Genomic DNA, 21,814 nt, shown 5'->3' with positions numbered 1-21,814 from the left:
AAAATAGTATAATTTTTTTTAGATTAGGCAAGTGGGGGACCCACAAGACCTTGTGGGGGCATCTCATTTCCCTTCCCCCATGATTTCTTATTTATCTTCCTAAAACCTCCCTCTTTCCTTTTCCTGCTTCCTTTTGTCATTTCCACCTACCAACCAAGGCACACTTACCTACCCACCGTCTTCGACGTTCTGTGCCGTTTCTAATTGGTCTTTAAGACATTGTGGGTCAGTCTGGCTACAGTGTAGAAGTAAAGAAAAACCTCTGCTTTATCTTTCTGACTTTCCAACTTTCATCAGGGATTGATGTTTCGATTAATTTGTTGAGACTCTGTAATGCCTTCAAGTTACGAACCTAGATTCAAATGTCAGATAACCACGGGCAGTATTGTTTGATTGGCATGGGGGAACTCCCTTTTTTGGATACTGTGAAGAATACACATTAACTCAGTTTTAGTGTAATGTTCTGCAATGAAACTTGCTTTCCCCATGAAATGCCAGAACACTAAGAATCATTAGCTAGCTGTGCAAGTTATGGCATTCATTGGGATATTTTCTGTTCTCCAACATCATGTGCTTTGCTGCTGTCAACTGAATAAAAATTCACCAGTATACTGTGAACATAAATTAGATGCATTATTGCATTAGTCTTTCAGGGCTGAGCTAGCATGTTTTTAAAGTATGTGTTAAAAGGTCATTGTTTTTATGATAAATTTTACTTTGCTTTTATTGATTAGAGGGTGTCTGCAAGTGGTAAGAAGAGAAAAAGGATGAAAACCTATTCCAGGCAATTCATATCAATTTGAAAAGCAATTGTAGGGTATTGACTTGGAGTTCAGATGGGGCTGCCTCTAGAATTTACCTTGGCTTGATTTGGTTTGATTATTTAATAACACCCACTGATCATTGTTGCGTATCGTCAAGCCACATGATAATTTTATGTGACCTTTCTGTCTTTACAGCTTTTGTAAAGAATAGCTGCTAAAGATTGTGTTACCTTTAGTCGTAGTGTTTTCAAATGGTAAGCCCACCAATAGTCCCTTTAACTGTTCTGCATCCTCTGCATGGAAGTTCCCTACCTTTTCATAGAGTTCCCTCTGCCAGGTGGCTGCCTGACCTGCGCAGCACCAATACAGTGTCTGCATGGCTGCTTACAGGAAACATTGATGCCTACCAATAATGGCTTTGTAGCAAGGTCAGAATCAATGCAACATCATCACTAGGGCACTGTATAAAGGTTGCGCCAGCACAAATGCATCCGGCCTGATCATCCTTTTATAGACAAGCAAGGATATCTCTCCTTTAGTGTTGGAAACTGCTTTTTTATGGACAGTCATTACTTTAGTATGATCCATGCCAGAGGTATGCAGATGCATAGAATTATATGGGAGTCTGCGTTGATACATAGTTGTGAAGGTTGTATCTCGTTCTAAGGATCACCAGGAACAGGTTTGGCAGAGTCCCTCCACATAGTTTCTCTAGTTGTCTCTTTTCAATCATTATGATAATTAAATAGTGGTAGTGATAACTCATGTAGCAGAAATTCACTGTAAAGTAATGGCACTCTTTTGACTAGTTTTCTCCCCATCTCTTTTAAACATGCACTGTAGTCTTAACACTTGTATTGCTGAGATGTGTAGAGTTGTTCTCAGTATCAATGAAACTGAATATCAAAATGCTGACGTAGCTGAGCATTGCCATGCTCCCCTTTTCACAGCTACGTAATCTTTTGCTGTGGTAGAAATGTTTCAGAAGTGGAAGAGTAATGATTTATTTGACTAACTGGCATGCTGTTTTAATCTGTGATTAAGTTTTGGATAGGAGATTAGTCGTATTAATTAATTGAATAAACTTACACTCTCGCTAATGACAGTATTTGGTATTACAATTAAATGCAGATAGCATTTTTGTTAAATCAGTACTAGGCCATTTTGTTTCTCTGTGTTCAGGCTGAAGAATTAAACATCATGAATATTCGCTTCCCACATGTGATCTTTCATTTTATGCAAATTGCCCCTTCATGCGGAACTGTCAGCATGATTGTGGATCAGCATAAAAATACAACAGTGGAACACATTTGAAGCTGAGGTTGTGTTACTGCATGAGAAAGATCTGTTCCATTATTCAGTGAACTCTGACACTGCACATTGTATTTGCATCTTCTTGGTGTCGGAGGAACTATTTAAGCTGAAAACCATTTCTTCTGGGTTATGAAATTGTGCCAGAAATCCTTTGCCTCAACTCGGCTTTGTTTTGATGTAGAATATCTTTTGTAAGCTTCAGATTTCTAGCCAAGATTCTGTTCTGCTTTTCTGCATTTAGAATTGTAGCATTCAAAAAAAAAAAGCTTGTTTGGTAGTAACGACCCTTTGGGGAAAATATGCAAAAAATATATGTACTTTTTGAACTCAGAGCAGAATTAACTTGAGCCCAGTGCCAAGCGCATTTAACAAATTGGGAATGTGCATTCTTTTCCCACTGTCTACCCATCTCCTTTCTTGAGCGAGGATTAAGTAGTTCATCAGCCAAGGCTAGTTGGGAATGGAATAACCTTATATGTAGCTAATGTGCTGCATTCTTCTTCGAACTCTTGCAATTGGCTACTTTCTTGACCATTGCCTTTGGACTGCATTTGGAAGTGGGTCTTGGGGGGAAAAGAGCCACCAAGGGACTTGTGTGGAAGGCACTCCTCTCCCTTCTGTTACTGCATTTTCTTCCTACACTCTGGTTTGGATTTGATAGGTAAGTTCTTGAAAGGTATTGGCCTTTGCATACTTTTCCATCCTTCTGTTTCTAATGGTGGAAGGAGACACAAATGACCATTAATTCTAAGAACACATTTAAAGAATGTGAAGACACTACTTAGGTTGGCCTGGTTTACTGGGATAGATATTGTGAGAAGCAAACTGGGCTATTGCCTGAAACATTTGGAGGTTGTTATATTTTTTTCCTCCTGCTTGTCAAAAACAGTCAAGAGGGAAGTCATACGTATGTACAAGGATGTGGTGGATGGTCGGTCGGTCTGTCTGTCTGTTTTATTTGCCCTGCCTTTCTTCCTAATGGGTACTTGGAGGCTTACCATGTAGTGATTAGGAGCTGGTGGACTCTAATATGAAGAATTGTGTTTGATTTCCTACTCCTCCATATGAGTTGTGGACTCTAATCTAGTGAACCACATTTGTTTCCCTCACTCCTCCACATGAAACCTGCTGGGTGTCCTTGGGCTAGTCACAGTTCTCCAAGAACTCTCTCAGCCCCACCAACTCACAAGGTGTCTGTTGTGGGGAGAGGAAGGGAAGGAGTTTATAAGCCGCTTTGAGATTCCTTACAGTTGAGAAAATCAGGATATAAATCCAAACTTTTCTTCTCTTTTCAACTTTATCCTCACAACAGCCCTGTTAGATAGTTTAGACTGAGAATGCGACTGACCCATGGTCACCCAGCATACTTTCGTGACAGAATTGGGGTCAGAACCTGGGTCTTCCAGATTCTAATTGAACCACTACGCAACCCTGCCATATCTCTTGTTCGGTCCCTACTGTCTGTTGGTGACTAATTTCTGGTAAAAAATGGTGACTTGTTTTAACATCATTTTCTGCTTTAACATAAATACATATACTGGAACTTCATTAATGACTTATGAAAAAATGTGAGATTCAAGAAAAGTATTTTCCTACGAGGGAAACAGCTCCTTCTAAATAGGTGCTCTTTGCAGATACAGAGGTGAAGTGTCCTGGGTTCTTTTCATGCCCTTTCTATTCTAATGAGATGGAAGAAATCCAGAAGTCTTTGTTTGGGGAAAGAAGCAGATAGGCACCAGAAAAGATGTTGGTGAGTGCCATGACACCCATAGGAAAGCTACTGGGAATCACTGGAGTGTTAACTTTTTGGGAAGCCAGCATGGTGTACTGATTAAAGTATTAGATTAGGAACTGGGAAGCCCAGGTTTGCTGGATGGCCTTGGACCACTCAAACACTCTCATTTGGGACCTTGGCAAGTATTTGGATGGGAGATTTCCAAGGAATGCTGGGGTTTGACCTAAACGCAGGCAATGGCAAACCACCTCTGCATGTTTCTTGTCTGGAAAACCTTATGGGATTGTCATAAATCAGCCATGACTTGATAGAAAAAAAACCCACATAACTCTGTTTCCATGAAGTACCTCAGTTCTGCTTAACTTTTATTTCTATTTCACTCTGGGCCTTTGAAGTTGCATATGTGAAGTAGTGCTGTACTGAAAATGTCTTGTCGAAGTCTTGTAAAGATTCTTACCGGCTAGGTTATTGCTAAATGAAAGCAGGGCCTTGCTAGGAGACCTCCCTGCTCTGTGCTTTTGGAGAAATCTGCAGTTACAAAAGCATAATTATCTATAATTAGAATTCTAGCCCAGAGAGGGTGAAAAACTAATAGCCATTTCTCTACAGCCGGATCTGAAACCTGCTAATTAGTCGTTTACCTAATTACGCTCAGAGCCTTTCCACCTTGGGCTATGATCTTGTCATATGTTGCAGGCTAAGTGGGCTTGGAATCCATCAGCACACGGATGAGAAGTTTCCTCTTTTGATGGGAGATACTCAGCTAATAATTTTTATCAATGTTTTAGCTCGCAATGACCTAGCGCTTTAGAAGAAGAAGAAGAGTTTGGATTTATATCCCACCCTTCTCTTGTAAGGAGACTCAAGGTGGCTTACAAGCTCCTTTCCCTTCCTCTCCCCACTGCATAGACCTTGCGAGGTAGGTGGGGCTGAGAGAGTTCAGAGAAAATTGTGACTAGCCCAAGGTTACCCAGCAGGAATGTAGGAGTGTGGAAACACATCTGGTTCACCAGATAAACCTCTGCCACTCAGGCGGAGGCGTGGGGAATCAAACCCGGTTCTTCAGATTAGAATCCACCTGCTCTTACCCACTACACCACACTGGCTCTCTTTGGTGTGCTGAGGCATCGTGGTAACAATTCTTAGTGGTTGTTGCAGATGTCCAGTTTCAGACAGCAATGAATGGTGATGCTATTTTAGTGTGCAAGCACTTAAATCCACTGTTTTGTACTATTGAGTTGAATCTCCAGCACATTTGTAAATATCTCTTTAGATTAGCCGTGAGAACTAAGATATCTGATGCCACTGGATGCTTTTATTACAAAGGCTTTTTGGAATATCTAATTATCCTAGGCAACCATATAATTGTTGTACAACATAGGATTTCATTTAGAAGTAGGGTAGCGATGTAATAATAGGCTTCATCTGCAGTGCTGTAGAGCATTGTATAAAATTGACTGTGTTCGATTACCACAATACAACATAAGAACGAGCCAGTTTTTCCTAGTAGTAGATGTGAAGGTATAATTGCGTTCTGGATGTTCACACAGCTTTGATAATGGAATTGTGGTTTCTAAATCCTAAATCACGACAAGTTGTTTCGGGGCCAAACTTCTGATCCAGATATTCAGTGACAACAAGAAATGAAGTGAGCTTCAACTCCTGAAAGCATACTCTGGTTTCTCTTCAGATTGTGTAAATCTTTCGCCTTTTACTAAAGATTTCTGTGGAGAGGAACTCCTGAAAGCTGATAACCTGGAAAATGTTGTTTGTCTTTAAGGTGGTAATGGAATTGAATTCTGTTTTACTACTACAGAATGCCTACATATCTACAATATAGTTTAAACACCCAGAATAACAATATAATAAAAAATAGTTGGAAGCCTTTGAAGAATTGCCTGTAAATAGGGAGAAGGAAGGTGGGGAATAGGATAGATAATTGGGAAACAGTTCCACCCCCCCCCCCCCATGCAATAGTTTATAATTGTCACATACTTGGGTTTGATTATTTGCTTCCACCTAGTCCTGAACCTCAGTAATCTAGTAGTGGCATAGCTTAAATATCCTCTTGTACTGACTGCTAAAGTTCAAGTGTAGAGGAGCAGGAAGCTACCCATTAGCTATGAACGAAAGGGTATATCACAGGATGAATGCTGCATATCTCCTGGGTTCCTTGATACTTTACAAACTAACTTGTTCAAGCATTAATAATCCGTGCCTTTTTTGGCTTCAGATTCTCCCCTGCTCCCTATCCAATCCCTAAAATTCTTGCTGTGACTTCTGGAATAAGAAGAAAAAGGGGTGGCGAAAAATTGTGGTAATGGAACTACCATTGTTAATCAATAAAGAAGGCGGAAATTATGTTTTGGAATGAACTTAATATTTATTTATGAGGTGCCTCTAAACTAGGTGCTACTCAATGGGCCTGTGAGCCAAAGTCATATAAGTACATTAAGTAAATATATTTTATATATATTAAATAAGCTAATTCAAGTGTGATGTAGTGTTTCAGAACAGCAGATTCTAATCTGAAGAACTGGGTTTGATTCCCCACTCCTCTGCATGAAACCTGGATGACCTTGGGCCAGTCACAGTTCTCTCAGAACTCTCTCAGCCCATACAGAGACAGGCAATGGCAAACCACCTCTGAATGGCTCTTGCATGCACACACAAGTTTAAAGTTACCAAGAGTTATGTTTGCTCAGAATATTTGAAAGCACATTCCATAAAGGATGGTGTCACGTACCCTGTTTTTAGGTTGAGAAGATAATCTGCTGCAAAGGCATCTATTAGGACTCAATATCAGGAATACAATGTTGAATTAGTAGTAACACGTTGTCTTCTCCAGTATTGACTGTCGTATTTGTATTCTGTTTGCTAGCAGAATGTTGGATGGCACTTTGGTAGCTGAGAATCAATATATGGTAGACTTATATGGATTCCGTAAGATAAAATTGGAATTTATTTCCGGAATCAGTCTGTGTACCAGCTGGCACAGGCATGTTCTCCAAATGTTATTTATATTATGTATCGATTTTTTAAAAAGTAATCATTGACAAATCTTTCAGCCCAGTGTTTATACAGTCCTTTATACCTTGTAGTCATTGTTTATTAACAAATTGCCAAGGCAAGTGAATATTCATGTTTTAATTATTTGGGTCTATTGTATAAACACAAGTATTTAGTTCTCTTGATTTGAGTGGGATGTATTTGGTTTGTTAAGCAAGCTGCAATTCAGTGGCATTGTGCAATTCAGTATCCCAACATTTTTGTTTCCTTGTTTGTTTGCAGTTTTCATACTCTAAAAACATCTTAAAAATGATCCTGTTTTTTGGATTACTGGTTATATATTTTAGATCGGCCCATTTCATAGGTCCAAACCAGTAGGCAATATTCATAAGGTATTAGAGTTCAAGAGACAGCAGGTTAATGTTCCTCAAATAGAGAGCACAATTCCCATATACTTTTCTAGAGTTTTAGGACAATAATATCTTTTGGAGGCATGTTGTAAAATGCTATTGCTTAGGAATATGTGGAGGGTCTTCTTAAGTATGACCATATCTCACTGTATTTAAACTACATAGATCTATCAATAGCACTTCCAAAAATGGAGATGGAATGGTGTCCATTAGTTCATAGGGTTTCTGCGGGGATTTGAGATTAAATTCAGAAAAAAAGTAGATACAGTGCCAGTATTTTCAAATTATATCCAAGGCTTTATATAATCTTGCTGATATCCAGACTGTTGCCAAGTTTGAAGACTTAACTGTGTTCCAACAGTTTGTGTTTCTGACACGTACATTGTTTCTTACCCTTAACTGTATACTGCAGAACACATGGAGTAACCGTATCCTGAATCAGACCATTGGTCAATCAAGGTTTGTACTGACTGTGGCTTTCCAGGATCTTGCACATCACCTGCTGCTTGTTTTAACTGGAAATACCAGGGAATGAACCTGGAGATCTGCCAAGCAACTGCTCTACTACTGAGTCATGGCTCCTCCACAGATATAGTGATAGTAGATCTAGGAGTCACTCTGAATGGGAAACAAACTGTTTGGCAGGTTCACTTCAGTATATAAGTGTTAAAATGCAAGAGCTCTAGCATGTTGCTATTCGACCAGTCAGCAGTTGCAACAGTTCTGTAGGGCAAACACATATAGGGCTGCACTGTGTGTGGGACTCATGTGTATGTAATAGGAATACCTTGTTATGTCAAGCTTTTTGAACAAGGTATTTTTTACTTCATAAAGAATTTCCCTTAAAGCTTTTCAAACCATGAGGATTTCATTGGAAATCTGTCACTGGAATTAGAAACTATTCTCATAGGCAGAAATGACATATAAGTCCAGGAAATAGGTAAGGAAGAGTGGATTCTTTTTACTGCATTTGATATCAGTTCCTCATATTTTATATGCAACTTTCCCCAGTTCTTTTCATCACCTTACTGTTACATAAACACGCATCATGACTGCTGATTTCATTTCTTGTTTGTTTATTTGATTTGTTACCCCGCTCTTCCTGACCAAAGCTGTTGACATCTTTTTTAATTGTATGGAGATTTTAAATATAAATATTATATCATGTCTGAGCAGAGGCATTTTGTGTTTCAAAGGCTGATTTGTTTGTGCGGTTATAGTCTAGCAACAACAAAACCAGAACTGTTGGTATTCCCCAGAGGTTTGTGGAAAAGAGTGTTGATCCTGCTTTATATTTTTCACTTGACCTAATTTCTTTATGCTTGTGAATGAAGTGTGAGTCTCTTCTATAAAGCTCTTCATGTTGATCAGACCTCAGGGTTTTCTGGCACTTAACAAGAGAAGTGCTGCTTCCGGGTGTGGGGTGATGGGAAAGGAAGGAATAAAGTCACCATTAGTCTGTTCAGGAAGTTTAAGAGGCATCCAGGTCAAAGGAATTCATTAAGAAGGAAAAAAGTTTTCTACAATATAACTTGTCGGTATAACAGATCACATGGAAGGCGATGATTGTCAAGGGGGAAATAATTTCTTTGAGCTTCTTTTACTTGTTTCTCAGCAGATTGAATTCTGAGGAGCTAAGGAAGCTTGGTTAAAGAGGCATATCATCCACCCACATAAACAAGAAATAATTGTGTTTTTATTTGGGGTTAAGTTAGACGATAGAATATCGAAGAAACAGCAGCACTGGTAATGAGGGAGTTACTGGATGCGGAGATAGAAAGGATGAGTGAAGTCACACTGGATGATGGAGTGCAGGAAAACCTCAGCAAGGCCGTGCAGTTTAATTGCACTGAGCTCGTTCATCTTAGATGCCTTCTATGCTGAAATTTCTCTTCATTTTCTGACTGTGGCACGCTTGCCCAGAAAGCAATTTTTCCACATTTCTAGTGCCTCTCTTCTTATTGTTCAAAATGAAGAGGTGCTGTCTTGACCCATATTTCAGGAGTCTATTCCAATGATACTTTATGGCTCTCTCAGTTGCTGAGAGCCATAACTCCTGAAAGTCGTGGATGTGTTGTGTGCATATTTATGTATTTTGGTTTATGATTTGTATTGATAATTTATTTATAGAACCTGGAATATAGAAGGCATCTTTCCCTACTCCACCTCCCCCATTTGCTACACACACTGTTTAGGATAGAGTAGAGCCTAATATGGTTTTCTTTGTAGCTCTTTTGAGAAGGGTGTGTTAGTGTGAATATGAAGAGAAATGGGCACATCTCAAGTCATAGGAAAATGTTACTTGTTTAAAAAACAAATCTTATATATGCAGATGACATTTGCATTGCTAGGTTGTGTATTTGTCAGTTGACTATTAAATGGAGCTCTGATGCATTTTATCATATGTAAAAGTGCTGTCTTCTTGGATATTTGCATTTGAAAACAGTCTAACCCTTGTTTACTGCTATTTATAGAGCATTTTCAGTGAAATTCAAATATTTACAATTCCTATGTAGTTACAGGGTATCTAAGACTTAGGGTATTTACATAACAAACATGGTGGCCCTGTTCCATACTGTGTTTCCTAGTGAACAGTTGGTAAATCTGCAGAGGGCATGGGTGTGGAAAACTGGTTGTGTCTTCCTGGTCTACCAAATAACTACATGGGCATAGAACAAAGTACCACACTTGATCGCTGGGTAAAATGTGGCTGTCTGAGCTTTCCCCACTCTAATCAGAGTAGTGTTTGCAAATGACTGACATCTGAAGGAAAGATCAGGGGTACTCTGAAAAGGGCTGCAATTAAACCATCATAACTCTTTGGGGTACTGATCGTGTGTTTGGGAGAGCATCCTAGCACTGTTGCTGAGTGTGATGAAAGTATCCTGTGCATAACATTTATTTGAGCAGCCAACTTCATCCCCAGGAAAAAAAGAGGGCATCGTTTTGGGTTTATAAATTTAATGAGAGCTCTTTAAAAGGAAGATTACAATTGTATTATCGATTGGGGTAGGATGAGAAGAAAATCCTCAATGTTAAATCTGTTTGTTGGATTTTCCTGGGAAAAGAATAGAAGTTCCAATGTTCTTGATATTTGAAAAGGCAGTGACCCACTCCCTCCCCCCATTTGCATTTTATTGATGTTTCTGGTCCTTCAACATGGCATTTCTGTTTTCATTAAGCCAACATTTTTCATTAAGCTCAGTTTTCATTAGGTTTTGCTCCTTACAATTATAGCTAAGAAATGATGGCACATGGCTTTATAAAAGTCCTTCAAAAAGAACTCTCTCAGATCTCTACTTAAGAAATGTCAGGTTGTGATATTTTTTGTAGTACACTGCCACCTGGTGTTGTTTAGTACCACAACAATCTCCAGCTATTGGTAGATTTTATTTGCGAAGCAGATACCCGTCGTGTTCCCTTTGAGACAAAAACAGTATTCTACTGTGCTACCTTCTGGCAAAAAGAATGAAGCATTTGGGATTGAAGCATTTTGTTTCGGCAGAAAAAGATACATGCGGAGTGTTTTCACAGTAGAATGTACCCCTAGTGTATGATCTGCTTGTGTAGACTTAGAAAACATTTGTTAGCAACCCCTTTATGTAGTCTGTCTGTATCATTTTACAAAATATGAACATTGCTTTCTTGAATTTTTATATGTGAGGTTTTTTTTCCGATTCGAAAACCTTTATTGGCATACAAAACAGACTAATATGTGTGAGTTTTTAATGTATGAGATGGGATCATCTGTGCCCTGGGGCCCATATTATATTTGTACCAGACCTAGAGTTAATCATTGGTCATAGTCTCAGTATTAAAACATAGTATTAAAACAGTAAAGTTTACAGTAGTAATATCCTTTAGCCTCTGACATACCTTTTGCTGAGAGTTACATGGAACACACTGAGAAAGAGTTAGGCCAGTTATGCATGCAGTGTTTACTCTGTGGCTGTTTGCTTTGCAATGTATTTTTCCAACATTTTTTAAAAAAAACCTGGTGATTCTCCTGCTGCAAAGTGTCCTCAGCCAATCTGATCCCTCCATTTTGCCTTGTTCTATCCCTGTAATCTCTAGCTGGGGAAGTTGCCTGACACCTTTTTTTCATGAATGCTGTCTTTGGTCTAGCATTAATTTACCAGTGATCTAGTAAATTAATGCTTTAGATTAGTTTCAAAGGTCTATGGTTCAAGCAATGGACCCTCAGCATGGAAAAAGCCCCAGCAGTTTTGATCCTTCTGGTGCCGGGAACGGTAGGAAGAACTGCAGCTGTGTGGGTGTGGAAAGCCAGGAGGAGCAAGCAAACCTGAAGAAAACAAAACCCATTTCACTCTCCCTGCAAAGGGAAAGGAATAGTCGCACTTTCAGAAGTTTCAGAGGCTGCTAAGATTCCCTGATCTGAGACATAGGGAGTTCACAAGAGGGGAAACGTGTGTGTATCCAAGAATTCAACCCAAAAGGAATGAACACTCAATTTGAAGGAGACTACAAGTGTATAAATGGCCTTACACTCGCTTCTTTATTTAGGCTCACAGACCATAAGCAAATGCAGGAGAAGAGAAAGAGTTACATAGTACAAGACATATATGGAACAAAACCTGAACCCAGTAGCACCTTAAATTTATTCTAGACTCCCGGCCCCCGCCTCTTACACTGTATTCTGAGCCAGGTCCCTCCCTTTCGGTGCTCTGTGTAATAGATCGTATCTGTGCTTCCAGCATTTGCTATTTTGCTTTTCATTCCCTGCAAACAGTCTCCGGGTGCCATCACTGTGGAAGAAAAGTCCAAGGCTTCTGCTGAAACTCTACTTGATAGTAGCAGTTTTCCCCTTAGTATAAGCTGTTGGGATATGGGAATATCATCTGTTTGGCCTGTTTAACGGAATACCTTATAAGATACCAACATCTAACTTTTCTTTAGCATGGTCGACAGTACTGCAGCTAGTTTTTTGTTTGTTCTTACTGGAAGTATATGACTAGGAGAGCTTTTGCAGTCAAGAGCTTAGATGTCCAGCTGTCCATGTTTCAGTACTGGCTAGAGGTGGAAGGTTTAACCGCATGTGTTCTTTCATTAAGAAATTAATCTGTAAATCCATTTTGAGTGTTATGCCTCCTGTGTCTATCTGCCTAGTGACCTATGATGATGATGGTGAGATGAAAGGTTGTGTCCTTTGTCTCTTCATTGAGTTGCTTTATCCTGTCTATTGTGAAGAGTTAAAATTTGCATGTTGGAAGTCCCCACAGTTGGCTTTCTTTCTAGAGGCATTAAATGTTTATTTTCTTTTTGGCTGTGATTTAGAAATGCATTTCGATCTACTATGTTTTCCTGTAGTTCAAAAAAGCTGATTCAATTTCTGATCATGAAGTTATCTTGGCATATTTTGTACCCTCTCAGGCTGAATTGGATGGCACTGCTTGAGAACTGGTCTCCATGGTGATGAGGAAGGTAATTGACCTAAAGGAAGCTCAATAAAGCTCTTGCGTCAGTCCCACTAGATCCTTGTGACTGACTGCTGTCTCTGTTGGTGGTTGCCTAAATTTGTTTTTTTTTTTTAAGAAGGAGGTTTGGAAGCCTATTAATCCATGAAGGTGCAGCCTCTTTGTGCCAGTGGGAAACAAAGCTATTGTTTCCATGTTGTTGCTCTTACTGGTTGATAGTCCGAGGAACAAGCTCCAGACCCATGTAGTTCTCTCAGCATGAACACTTGTGCTGCACTTCCATGTTGGGTGGGGAGTGGGGGAGAATATCCTATTAAAAAAAGTCTCAAAATAATCTGATCTCCGTACCCAAAGAATCTGGTCTAGCTGCACAGCAGTGACAGAGCATGTAAGCACAGCAAGCAGATCTTCTATGGATTTCATTTTTATCTCATTCTTTCCCTAAAGGAGTATTCAGGGAGGGGAAAAATTGTTTCAGTCTCCATTTGATCCTCAGAGTAATTCTGTGAGGTGGGCTGAGAGGAAGCCATTTTTAAATAGTTGAAAATCAGCCTTTCTAAAATGGTAATGGATTACGGGTGGCAGTGTTTGTGAAGAGCCGTCAAAATGGGGCTGCGTGGGTTTTTCCAGAAGTCTCAAATGTTCACTGTCATGGAAATTGAGCACAAAAATGCAGTTCTGTTACGGTTGCCAATAGATGTAGACTTGGGTGGTGATAGATGTTGGAGGGAGGTAAGTGAACCTTTAGAATTGCTAAATGATTCATCCTGGAGGAATAAGTGACTGTATTAATGCTCCCATTCACCTATTACGAATGGTTGTTGTTGTTAACAACTTCATTTATAACCCTTTCTCACTGAGACTCAAGATGGATTATTAAATTTGAGTCCAGAAGCACCTTGGAGACCAACAAAATTTTTGGGGTATGAGCTTTTGATAGTCGAAGCTCTTTTCATCAGGCATAAGTAGGAATGGAGATCACCAAGACCTTTTTTTCCTGTGAGAAGATGGGAGGGATGTTGCAGAGAAGGAGCTCAGGATGCAGAGGTGCAATGCACATAGTAATCAGCCTGATTAGAGCATAGGAGAAATGTTTAGAGCAGGGGTAGGGAACCTGCGGCTCTCCAGATGTTCAGGAACTACAATTCCCATCAGCCCCTTTCAGCATGGCCAATTGGCCATGCTGAAAGGGGCTGATGGGAATTGTAGTTCCTGAACATCTGGAGAGCCGCAGGTTCCCTACCCCTGGTTTAGAGGCAGAATATTAGCACCTGTAGTGAGATTAGAATCATGTGTCCCTATTCAGCCACGGCGGAGGGGACCGGACCATTATTCTGAACTTGTGAATGAACTCCAGATTCAGCAATCTCATCTTGCAATCTCCCCTTGAAGCTTCTCTGTTTGAGGACTGCCATTCTTTGGTCTGTGATGGAATGACCTGGAAGGTTAAAGTGTTCTCCCACTGTTTTTTGTTTCTCTTGTTTGTCTGATGTATAAAGAGAAAGGGCATTGCTGACTTTTGACGGCATATAGAATGTTGGAAGATGAGCAAATGAATTAACCTGAGATGTTTTGATTGTGCTGTTAGGTCCACTGATTGTGTTGTCTGCGTGAATATGGAGACAGAGTTGTCATCATGGTTTGTTGCAGGACCTGGTCCCAGACCAAGGCAATTTTTTTTGCCTTCCAAACCAGTGACCACTAGTTGGCAGCCATTTATGTGTTGTGGTCAATGAAATAGTAGTTTGAGCTTTCAGGACCATAGAAATAGCTTGGCTGACATCATAGTACGACTGGGAAACTGACCAGACCCTTGCAAGGGAACTTCTTACTGGAGGCTGTGTTGATATTGGGGAGTGCTTTTGTCATCTTCTTGAACTGGGTCTTTAGTTCTTTTCTTTTTTGGAGTGGGGTGGAACTCAGGTCCCTAAACCTTACATATTAAGGAAATAAAATAAAAATATTTGAATGCAATGACATTTTTTAGAGCCAGCATGGTGTAGTGGTCAAGAGCAGGTGGTCAAGAGCAGGTGGACTCTAATCTGGAGAACCAAGTTTGATTCCCTGCTCTTCCACATGAGCCCTATTGGGTGACCCTAGGCAAATTTCAGTTCTTTGGAACTCTCTCAGCCCCACCTACCTCACCAGGTTTATGTACAAGAAACTTGCATTCTATTAAGAGTCAACCACTAAAGTGAAACTTTTAATAAATGAGAAACATGATTCTATGCATGTCTACCTGGAACTAAGTCTGAATTCTTACCACTTGTAAGCATATATAGGATTATATTTTACTAAAAAGCTGCTACTTTTTTAATGCATGCTTTTGGAAGCAAGTATGGCACACTTACAAATATTGGGGTTTAGCCTGTTGCCATGTTACGTGGGCAGAGAAGAAAAATAATAGTTTACATTAATTCTCTTCTGGCCTCTCTTAGCACTAAAGTGGGAAGGACAAGGGATTTATTTTTTTTTCCTCTCCAAAGTTATATTCTGAAATATTCTGGTCAGGTTTGATGTGGTTTGGGCTGAAATGGCAATTCTGAGTCACTAATTTAGTAGGGAATGAAAGAATGTTCACTTAGAAAAGCAGCATAAAACGTTCCAGAGTACAGTACCAGTTGTAGATATTTTGGGGGATTTCCTTATTGCCTGGATACTTAAATCATGTATATTGACGAATGCGTGTGATCCTCTGTGTTAAAAGCTGCTGAATGTACCCCTTTGCATTACTTTTAACTGTCAAGCTATGAATAGTTTTTTAAAATACCATTATTTTTGAGCTAATTTTGCCATTTATCCATAATAGTTTTATCCAGTGTTGATGCCTCCATTTCTGCAGTTACCCCACAGGACTCCCAAAATCTGCTGAAGGTGTGCTGCACCAGCAAGCCCCAAAGCTGGGGAAATCATCTGTCAGGTTGCAGAAGGGCATGCTCTTGCTGGAGTCTACTCAGCAGTCAGCCAAATTTAAAAAGCCCAACTGGCTCTCACTGGCATGTTCAGCAACAGAAGTCAACCCACCTCAGCAACTACCAGAGATGATCCTGGCACTGAGACCCAGCGGAACTTTGGCAAAAAGGAAGGGAGGGCACGTAGCACTGACTTTCTTAGAGGAGGTCAGGAGGGCAGCCAGCCCTTTAAAGTAGTCCAGGGGCAAGGGCCAGTGAGGTCAGTAACCCAAAGCAAGAATCCATTGGTCCAGGGACCTGTCACTCTCCAGGACTGGGTTGGGAAGGTGTATCACAGAGAGAAGTCTGTTATAAGAGAAGTCTGGAAACAGTGTATAATAGACTTTTCTCTGTGATACATCTCTGAAGTTACCAGCCACAGATGTAGATGAAACATTAGGAACAAGATCTACCAGACCACGGCCACGCAGCCCAGAAAACCCACAACAACCAAGATTGAAAATGATGCTGTTTGGAGTGTGGGTGGGGAATCTACCCTGAAAAAGCATCACCAATGTTAGCGAACTAGGGTTTCCAGAGTCTCCCTTTAAGGTGGATTTAAAAGGAGAATCTGGGCTCTGTAGTTTAAACAACATTAATAGTGATTCTGTTTCAGGGTGGATTCCCCCCCTTCAAAAATAGCATCTCTTTCAATGTTGTTTAAACTAGGGAGCCCTGGGTGTGTTCAGATTTGTGTGTTGGGACATGTTCTATAATGTGATGGTGACTTTGAGATGACCTGGTGCAAGAAAATGTTGTTTGGTCATGGTGGGGGAGGGTGGCCGCCCATATGCGGGGGGGGGGGGGCACAAAATTCAGATTTTGTTCCGGGCTCCATTTTCCCTAGCTATGCCTCTGCCTCCTGGCAGATGGGAACAGGTAATAATTGGCAGAGCAGAGTGCGGAAATTGGGTGAAGAGAAACCCTCACCCTTTGCTCTATTCTGAGGCTCTGTTCTAGGATACTTGCCCATGTAATGCAAACCTGAAGGGTGAGACAGCCCCAGACTCAGATCAGACCCCAGCAGAAACTGAAAAGTATAAAATAACAGATTGCTGATGATGCAGAGGGTAGGAGCATTATCACACAGGGGCAAATTCTTATTGGCTCAAATAGTAAATGTGGTAACCTAGCAACCACTTCAGAGCTGATTTAACTCTTCCTTCAGCATTATTACACAGATGCTGGGGGGGGGAGGGGGGGGAGGAATCTTGATTTTTATTAGGATACTTGCTTCCAGCAGTGAAGCACGAAAAATACAGCATTTACCAGGCTTCTGTTAAAACTAGATTGTGCAGTTCTGAAGAAGCACCAGCTTGGCAGGTATTTTCATTACTTGATGCTCTGTATACTTCTCCAGGAAAGATTCTTGCAATGCTGTTCGGTGAAAAGAAATATTAGGAAGAAATACAATTCACTGTTTCTTGGTGGAGGAGAATGGCAATAGGACACTGCTAGTGTGGTACAGTGAAGACCTGAAATTATATCCCTGTTCTGCAAAACAGCTCACTCAAGGTTCCCGATCAGCCTCTGTGTTCCAGCCTAGCCTGCTTCACAGAGTGGCAGTGAAGATATAATAGAATAATACTGTGTTATATTAACAGAGCCACTTAGGAGAAGGGCAGGTTAACAAGTGTACTATAAAATTCAATTAATTGTAATTTTGCATATAGATATTCACTGGTTGACTTAGCGTTAAGTTGGTACCAATTGGGAGGGGCACTGAGTGAAGCTTGTGAATTAAAGTTTTCCTGATACTGTAACTGAACATTTATGCTTCTCTCTTTCTTTGGTGGATATGCAAGCATGGACTGACCCTGCAGTCTTAGCACGCTCTGTGCAACGGGCTTGTTCCTGGCAGCTATTTTGATTTCAGCAGCAGAAAAATTTGCCCTTCACGTTTTATTAGTTTCTTTCCCAAGTGATCTGTGAAGCACGCAGCAGCAGCATCGCTTCATTTTTTTGTTAGATGCTGGATATTGGCCCAAATTGTGCTCTCTTCAGCACTCATGATTTCAAGGGGGTTTCACTGGCTTGTAAGAGAGATAATAGCAACAGAGAAAGAGAGGAATTGGAAACTAAATGGAGTGAGACAGAGTCTTTGCTGCCACTTTCCCCCCTCCCTTTCAGTTGTAGCAGCTGACTAACGCCTAGTCCAAACACTATCCCTGCATGGTTTCCCTCCCTCCCTCCCTTGTTTCTCTTGGCTCTTGTTAAGCTCCACAGCTCGTCTTGTGGGACCTTTCCAGTGAGAGTAGGAACGAAAGGAACAGGACTCGTTTCTCTACAGCACAAATTGAGCATGAAATGGGCAGTGTGGAAAAGGCTAACCGGGCTACCGAGGGAGATCTCCATCCCTATTCATAGGCACGCTCATCTGAAAGAACATTAGAATCAGGAAAAGGGGCAACCGAGCAGAATGTGGGGATTGTAATTGGATTTTGCTATGCTGAAGTTCTCGCCTCTCAGAGCGGAGGCCTGGAAGGCTTTTTCAATTAGCTGCTGCATAACTAAGGACCACTTTGGAAGTCTTAGACCTGATCTAAGGGTTCTTGCCATGGAAAGAACTGCTTGCTGTAGCAAGGGTAAGTGTGGTCTGGATTGGCAGAAGCAGCTTTTTAAAGACATATTTTTAAAAATCTTGCAGTGTATAAAGATGTAACTTTACAAAACAGCTGGAGAAATATTTTAAATGTGGCAGTGTTTCAAAGGTGACTTTTTAAAGTGAATAAATGCATTTTTTGAATGTCCATATGCACAGTTCTCAAATATCATTGGAAATTTTATTTTTTTGTACTGAAGCAGCCTGCAGGAACGAGGGATACAATTATCAAGGTGTACTTTGAATATTAATCTTAATCCTGTTGGTAATTATTGTTGCAGTGACTTTTCTCGTTTATTAAGCTATTGAATATAGGGGATAATTTAATGACAGTATTCTGTCATTTCATTTTGACTTCTCTGGTTTTAATTATTCTTAAACTTGAGGCCAATAAAAATAGCATCTTGATGTTTAAATGTATTTCACTGATTGCTGTTAATTCTGGGCGTGCATATGGACATAAAAAAGATTTACTATGCATTTTGCCTGTCATCAGAGTTCACACATGTATGAAGGCTACGGGAGTGAAGGTTTATGTGCATAATCAGACTGTTTCTCTTGTCTATGTGTGTTGTGTGCTAGCAGGTGACTTCTGACTTATGGCAGTCTTATGAATTAATTACCTCCAAACTGTCCTCCAGTTAACAAAGCCTGCTCAGGCCTTTCAAACTGAGGGTTGTGGCTTCTGTGGTTGAATCAATCTATCTCATGTCAGGCCTTTCTCTTTCTCTAGTTTCAAATTTTCCTAGCATTATTGCCTTTTCCTGGGAGTGCTGTATTTTCATGAGGCAGCAGACCACAAAAACTGTGATATACTCATGGGCTACCCTCAATGATCTGTTGAAAGTAAACTTTTAAAAATCTTGATACAAGTCCAATTAGACTCTGAAGATATGAAACCGGAAGGAAAGAGGAAGGAATGTGCATAGCGGATCCTTAAAAACTGACTTGTGAAATGCTTTGTTCATTGACTCGCCTTGTTCTGAGCTTTCATGCATGTGGCTATCCTAGTGTCTCATCCCTTCTCATGTGTGAAGCATGATCAAGGAATCTTGCTTTAAAAGAAGCTCAGGTTACTCATGACGTATGAATGTAGGCCTACAGTTTAACAGCACTAGTGTCTCTCCCCCTCCCCCCCATATGCTGGAACTATAAATCATAATTTAATATGGGCCTAGTATTGGGGGAAGGTAACTCTGGTTCTCAAGAGCCAATATTTCGATGTTACTATGAACTAAAATTTGGTTTACATTCTTCTCTGTTTGTGTCCTATGATCTTCTGAAATAATGTGCATGTATGTAAGCAGGACCACAAACACTATGAACTGAAAAATGAGAAATATTTAGATTGATATGTTGGGGGGGGGGGAGGAGGGAATCTAATGGAAAGAAGGGTTTTCTCTATTCAGTTTTATCACTTACTGAAAAAAAATATTTCTCCAGCGAATTTCCATGAAATATGCCAATGACATATTTCTCACATACGTGAATCAGTGCAAGTGACATTCTGGCAATTCTAGGACCTAGCTAAACATTAAATTTGCCCTAGGAACATTCCTGGGCTTGGCATGTCCTGAAATTCTGTAGTTCCAAATACTGGGACTGTGATTCATAAAAAGAGGAGCTCAGAGCTCTTTCTCCACCCTGTTTTTCTGTCTTGAAATGGCCCTGAGGGGAATTATTTCTCCTGGACCATTTCAGATTAGGAAAATGGCATGGTGGGAGGCCTTCTTGAGCCCTTCCGCACTGTAGGATTTGACCTTAGATCGACTTGGGTCCGACCTGGGTACTCCGCACAGCTGAAGCGTTGTACTCGAGTAAATTTTTGAGCTCGACTGGGAAGTCGAGTTGACTGGCGAACTCGGGTTGCACTCAAGCCGAAGCCGGCGGAGTGCGGAATCTCCCTCGCCTCTGCCAGCCAGCCAATCACAGTGCAGTATTTTCGGCCATGTGCAGAACGGGAGACTCGTGGCGGCAGCCAGAAGCGTGCCTTTAAAAAAAATCCTCCTACGTAGCTCCTACATCGGTAAATAAAAAAAAGGGACGCACACTCACGTTTCCCGCCATAGAACGGCAGCCAATCGGGGATGAGGAGCGGAAGACGTGAGGAGGTAATCCCACCCTCAGAACTCGGCTCTGGAGACACGAGTCAGCTACTGTGCAGAGGAACGGAGGAGTCGAGCTCAGGTAACGATTTCCGCGGACACGAGTCGAACCTGAGTCACCTTGTGTGCGGAACGGGCCCTTGTGCCTCAGACTCAACTCTGATCCAAATTAGGCATGTACATGCCTGAGTATTGTACAGCTTCAAAACATTCTTCGCCTTTGTACCTAGGAGAAAACATAACACCTAGACGCTTATTATGTGATGTTCTTGTCTAGGGACCATTCAATCAATTTTAGTGGTCTCTTTGATAGGTCTTCAGTTGGATGTTTACCAGTACATGAATATTTGTGGGTAGTCTGAATATTAATGTAAGAGAGCTATTCATGTGTCCTAAAGAAACATTGTAATAACCAATGTTATAATTTTGAGGTTGTGTAATGCTGTGCTTAGATTTACATGACACTAAAATCTTGGCTACTCGATTCCAAGAAAATATGTTTAGAATTAAGGTATAAACCATAGGTGTCAATAAAACTATTTTTGTTAAGCTTTTGTAATTATAAACATTTGGTGGGAAATTGATTAAGTGTTGTTAAGGTACATTATCAACATTATACATGATGAAAACTTAAAGTGTTTGTCCCTGCTATTCCCTGTGACCAAAATATATTGGAGTTCTTTAAGTAACATCCTATGGATAAGTTGGTGTATGTCTCCCGTCCCTCATACTTTATTCACCACATACCATTCCGCCAATAACAGTGGAAGATTCTATAAAGTTGCATTTCTGACATTTCTGCCCTTTTTTCCTTTGGACCATCATGCCTGTTATCAGACCATGTACATCCACGAAAACATGCTTCTGTTCTGCAGCGACCATGCATTCAGTATGTGGATGATGCAGAGCTGTCAGTCCTTAAACAGTTTCTTGTAAGATAGAGAATTCATAAAGAAATCAGTCATGTGCTCCCCTCTGCTTGTGGAAATGGAATGTTCCCTTTTCTCAGAATGGAATGAGATTATGTAATCCGGTGAGCTGTAGTAGTAGCAGTGCATGAGTGACAGACCCATTGGCTGAGAATGATAAATTTGCTACTGCAGAAATTAGACTGAATGTGAATAATGCTACCTTGAAGCAGGAAACCAGATATGCGCCTTTTGGCGACTTGTCTCTGGAAGCTCTGCTTGGCTCTGAATTGGCTGTTTATCTACCTTTTCCTTACAGTAATAAATGTTAATTTAGAATTAATTTAAATAGGTATTTGATTTCAACTTTAATTTTTTTACCCTGATTCTCATAAAAGCCATTAAATTGGATAATATTGCCTCTTAATAGAAGCAACTGCATATTTTCCTCTGTATGTCATAGCTTTTACCTTAGTGTGAATAATATTTTGTATTTACAGGTTTTTTTTAATTAACCTGGTACTGAGAAGTGCCAAGAACATTGGTTTAAGGCCCAGGGGTAGGGAACCTGCGGCTCTCCA

The 21,814-nt window shown here is 40.4% G+C and overlaps 1 protein-coding gene and 1 non-coding gene across 6 annotated transcripts in view; both read left to right on the top strand.

The window, feature by feature from the left end:
- Positions 1-21,814, top strand: part of ARHGAP32 (Rho GTPase activating protein 32) — a 250,212-nt gene that overhangs the window by 115,881 nt on the left and 112,517 nt on the right. The gene's annotated exons all lie outside the window — the stretch shown is intronic.
- LOC125442318 lies at positions 5,484-5,604 on the top strand. The gene has a single exon (XR_007245973.1). It is a non-coding gene; the product is annotated as a U5 spliceosomal RNA (small nuclear RNA).

Source organism: Sphaerodactylus townsendi, linkage group LG12, assembly GCF_021028975.2.
Source record: "Sphaerodactylus townsendi isolate TG3544 linkage group LG12, MPM_Stown_v2.3, whole genome shotgun sequence".
Classification (NCBI taxonomy): domain Eukaryota; kingdom Metazoa; phylum Chordata; class Lepidosauria; order Squamata; family Sphaerodactylidae; genus Sphaerodactylus; species Sphaerodactylus townsendi.
The sequence above is the reverse complement of the archived record's forward strand: the minus strand, read 5'-3'. Positions and strand labels throughout refer to the sequence as shown.